Source organism: Apodemus sylvaticus, chromosome 16 (assembly GCF_947179515.1).
Source record: "Apodemus sylvaticus chromosome 16, mApoSyl1.1, whole genome shotgun sequence".
Classification (NCBI taxonomy): Eukaryota; Metazoa; Chordata; class Mammalia; order Rodentia; family Muridae; genus Apodemus; species Apodemus sylvaticus.
In genome coordinates, this window is record NC_067487.1 from 67,266,645 (window position 1) to 67,271,802 (window position 5,158).

General features: G+C 44.0%; 1 pseudogene; it reads right to left on the minus strand.

The window, feature by feature from the left end:
• Window positions 1-3,774: 3,774 nt before the first annotated feature.
• Window positions 3,775-3,873, minus strand: LOC127667208 (uncharacterized; annotated as a pseudogene).
• Between the last annotated feature and the right edge of the window lie 1,285 nt (window positions 3,874-5,158).

Here is a 5,158-nt window from a genome sequence, read left to right on the forward strand (position 1 = left end):
TAACTATACAATGCCCCAAGGACGTTTGCTCCAGATAATCTCTAACCTTCCTTACTTCCTCATTCTGTACTTCCCCATTCCCTGCATGTTTTGTCTTCCACCCCTTGCCTTGTGAATTGTGTCCTCCAACCCCTGTCTTGTGATTTTTGCCCTTTAAATACACCTGACTTCAGTTGCACGGGGTCCTCAGTCCTCTATCCCTGCGTGGTATATGGCTGTGGAACCCAGAATTCTGGAATAAAGAAATCCTCATGCTATTGTATCAAGACCGTTTCTCGTGAGTGATTTGGGTGTCGCTTTCCAAGGCGTGGGGTGCTGGGGCACCCTCGGTTTTTGGGGTCTTACACACACTCTGTGTCTCAGCTTCCCCTCTACAAAGCAAAGGTTCTAGGACTTCCTATATGGTTGTGAGAACAGATGAGGTAACAGAGTCCCCAGCAGACAGTGAGACCCAGTAAACTTGTATTCTTACACTCAGCAGTGCTCCGGGACTGAGCAAGCTGAGGGCCATTTACATTCCTCATTGGTCAAGTCCATGGATTATTTTTATTCCCAGGTTATTTTATTATCCAAATTTCCAACATACAAAAAAGCTGAAAACTGTACATTTTGTTAGGCACGTTTTATTGTATACTTGTCTTAGCCATTACCCATCCCTTATATTTTTACTTTGTTTTGTTTAAAATATGGAATACATGTCACAAATTGGCAGGCCCTCCTTGTGTTCATTCCTGTGTTGCTGAAGTGACTCTCATCCTTGACGTTTTTTAAATGTTTTAAATGGCAGATATAAGTGTTTTTCACATTTATGTCTTTATCTAGATCTTTCCCTCACCTTTTGGTTTTAGCCAAAAGCCCAAGAAGTAATATTATCTGGATTCTTTTCCAGGTAAAACTTACATTCAGGGAAATATAACAGCTTCAGTCACACCATGGACACAGCCATCTTGGATCCTTAGCTAAGTAGGGAGTCCTCTGTTGCCATGGAGACAGCTCTGCTATGGGGTTCACTCTCCCAGGGAACAGACACTGGGTGACAGTGGCCAGGAGCACAGAGGAGGCCTGGAGGACAAAGCAGCCCCTACACAACAGCTCCAAGTCACTCTCGAGCTGCTTGGTTTTCTGACAGTGGGATCTTTTTCCAGTTTCCCCAAACACAGTTACTCACCTGTGAGCAGGCTTCAGGCGACTTCAATGTGCTGCATTCTTCACCCGGATGTTCTTTCTGAAGAAGAGCCCACGTCGTCCTCCTTCCTTTTATCCCAAGCTCTTCCCACTGGGGGATCTCCAAGCCTCATTTCTCCTTCAGTCCTCTCTCTACATTTCTCCAGATTGTCCCCACTTCCTCATTTCCTGCCTCCGATTGTTCACCCACAGGAAGCACCCTTTGGTGACTCCTTAATGAAGTTTTCTGTAGCAAAGACCAGAGAAGGCATTCTAGGCCAGCCTGTAAGGTACGGCTTTTCTAAAGGCATGCAGACTACCATGTGTGAAGACAAGCAACGTTCTGGGGGCTAGAGAGAAAAGCAATGGATCTCCAAGCAGCTTTATCTTTCAAACACAGCCTGGACTGTGTCACAGAAAGTGTACACTTTTCTCAGTGGCTACGCTCTGTGCTGGGAACCGTTGCAGAATATAGCATCTGACCAAAGAGCTTCACTTGCTTAGGGTCACAAATAATGCAGTGTTCTGCCAGCGAACTCTAGCTAATTCTTGTTGTTGAAGAAGGCTGTGTAATCAATCATGTGTAGTCATGACTACTTACTGCAGACTTAGTTCAGGAAGTTTTAAGAATAATTTGCTGTCCAGAAACTTTTCTGAAATATCAAGTCAGGTGCAACATCTGTCCAGGAGCGCAGGGGTAGGGAAGCCATATTTTAATTTGGGACAAACAGAGCTCTGTGACATGAGGTTCTTTCCACTCTTCCATCCAAGTCCCACCGTTTTCTACCACTGAACTGTAGGAGAGCCCAGTTCTGTTTGGGTCTTGTCCTATCTCTGTCTTCCCCACTGATACAAAGGAACACTGTTTTTGTTAGGGTTTCCATTGCTATGCGGAGACACCATGACCAAGACAACTCTAATAAAGAACAATTGGTTGGGTGTGACTTATGGGTTCAGAAGTTCAGTCTGTTATCATCAAGGTGGGAACATGGCAGCATCCAGGCAGGCATGGAGCTGAAGAAGGAGCTGAGAGTTCTACATTTTGTTCTGAAGGGAACCAGGAGAAGACTGTCTTCTAGGCATCTAGGAAGAGGGCCTAGAAGCCCACCCCCAAAGTGACACATTTCCACACCTACTCCAATAAGGCCACACCTCCTAATAGTGCCACTCCCTGGGCCAAGCATATCCAAACCACCATAGAAACCCAAGCTAAAATGTTTCTAAGTAAACTTTGATACCATAAATGCTTGCATTTGGGCAGGCTAAGACCATGCCAGCTCAGCTGGTTTACATTTTTTTCCCAGGTTGTGTTTATAGAAAGGAAAACGTCTGATCTAATTTTTACCAAGGCTACTTTTCTCTGCTTCCCTTGAGACTAAGAGTTAGACGGAAGCCAAATAATCAGCCCGGCAAATTCACTGGGATCCTCACCCTGCGTGCTTTGCTTTGCTTCCAAATTTTAGAGGTGGAAAAACCCAAGCATATATTCATGTGCGGTTTTCATGAGGGAAAAAGAGCTGCTGACACCATCCAGATGGGGACTGGGAGGCACCGGCTCCACCCAGGAGCAGGGAGTGTTCTCGGGCCGCAGAAATAAGGAACATGTATGCCAGGAAGTGGAAAATCAGCCAGAGTGCGTTCTCTCCTTCTACCATATAGGTTTCAGAGACTGAACTCCAGTCATCAGCCTCGGCACCAAGTACCTTTACCCACATTTTACTGCCCCTAATGTTGGATTTCCTAAATTGGGAGCCAAGCAACATTTTTCTTTGCAAAGTACATGATCTCATGTATTTTGTTATAGCAACAGAGAATGTGCTATGACTGGCTTCTTTGGGACGATATCTTCTGGGAAGAAAGGAGCAGATTAGCACCTCAACATTATTGTAGAAATGTTTGACTCTGAGGTCAACACAGGAATCCCAGATTGTGACATTTTCTGGTTGTTCCCCAGGAAAGCAGACCTAACCTGGTGTAAATGCTATGAAGTGCTTCCAGAAGCAGCCAAGAGCAAAAAGGCAGGAGGCCATCTACCGTTAGTACTCTGGGTGCACAGGGGAGGGCTGGGGAAGCTTAGCTCTAGATCCAGTCCTCATTATCCTGAAACAGATGGCAAAAAAGATGAATCTGCTGGACTGAATGCTAAAATGAGTGGCAAAGAAGACGAATCTGCTGGACTGAATGCTAAAATGAGTGGAAAGTGAAAGAAAGGATGGGAGGGGGGTTCAGGATAGATTCTCTGAGCATGAGCGGTGTCCGGGACTGCTTGACACATGATGACTCTGACTTAAGTTAATATACTGCATCCAGACATACAGCTGCTTCACCTGCCTCAGCTACCTCTGGGCTCAAGAAGATCTGACATTAAAAGAAAAGATTTGGCTGTTTTTTAAATTAATTTTTATGTGTGTGCATATTGCTTACATAGATATGCATTGCATGTGTTGGTTGCCTATAGAGATCAGAAGAGGGTGGTGGATCCTCTGTGACTGGAGTTACAGCTGATTATGAGCTGCTATGTGGATGCTAGGAACCAAATCCTAGTCCCCCGGAAGAGCAACCAATGCTCTTAATCATTGATCAGCCCCATTTACTTATTTATTTATTTATTAGAATATGGAATGCTTCAAATTTTTGTAAGTCATCCTTGAGTAGGGGTCATGGTAACCTCTGTATCATTCAATTTTAGTGTGTACTGTCAAGTTGAGATCACTTATCTTTAATTATGTATATTTGTATGTGAGTTTAGTGCCCATGGAGGATAGAAGGGGTAGTGAATCTTTTGGCGCTGCCCAGTGTGGGCGCTGGGTACTGAATCAGGTCCTCTGCAAGAGAAGTTTGTATCTTAACTGCTGAGCTATCTCTCCAGCTTCAAGATCTATCTCTTGGGTGGAAATCAAACCTGTTTTGGGGTTTTAAAACCTACGACTTTTAACTAACATTTTGTTGCTTCGCATCATAACCTTCCCCCCTCTCTTCTTCTGGGTTGGTGAGTTTGAAGATGCTTAGCCTGAAGGCCCTGTTCTGAATCGGTGTATTCGATCATCTCAGCTAGACGTGCTTTATTTCTTACAAAGCCCCTCATAAAAGTCTGTATAGGTTATGGCCATAAAATGATAAACCTCTTCTTATTTCTTTTTGAGGCATGATTTCGTGAGGTAGTTTCTGCTGGCTTGGAGCTCATGATCCTCTTGCTTCAGTCCCCTGAGTGTAGGGATTACAGGGATACTTCCCATGCCCAGGAAAAACGAACATTTAAACAGTCTCATTAGAATGTATATATAACCCAAAGAAATGCTGGTCTGGAGAGCATCTTTTATTCAAATGGAGTCACCCTTGTTCGTGCCATTTTAAAAGTCTTTCCAGGGTAAGATGCCTTGAATAGGAGCAGGAAAACGTCACCTGGCTGGATAGTCTAGCGTAGTTTCTTGATCCAGTGAAATTTTCTGTCTTTATGTAACATTTAACCCCAACTTTCTCTCTTTTACATCATGAACAGATAGATACCCAAGAGACCCCTTTGTATATATTAATGGTACTACCTTTTTTTCCCCCTGAGAAGTCCAGAAAACTACCACCACCAAGCAACCATGGGATCACTGCACAGGACTGGCAGAGCCATGGCTTTGGCTCCCATCCCCAATTCCTTTGGGAGGTGAGGGACTAACTGAATACCAGGCATGTAAACAGATGTACGGTCAAGAGTCATCATCATAAGGTATAACAAATTGATACCCATTAAGTTAGGGAATTGTGGTTGGATCTGTCCGCACGCTGGCACCATGTACCTATAATACAGAGCTGGATTTGGTCAACATCATTTTTGGCAACAGATCTGTGAATGATTGATAACTGAACATTGGCCTGTCAAGTTGAAGCTGGCTATTGACAATGGGCAGGGAGTTTGAATTGCTAAGATAGAAAAGAACTAATTGATGTTTGAATTCCCTCGAGGCATCCAACTACAGTTTTGTCTCTTCTTGGTCTAACAAAA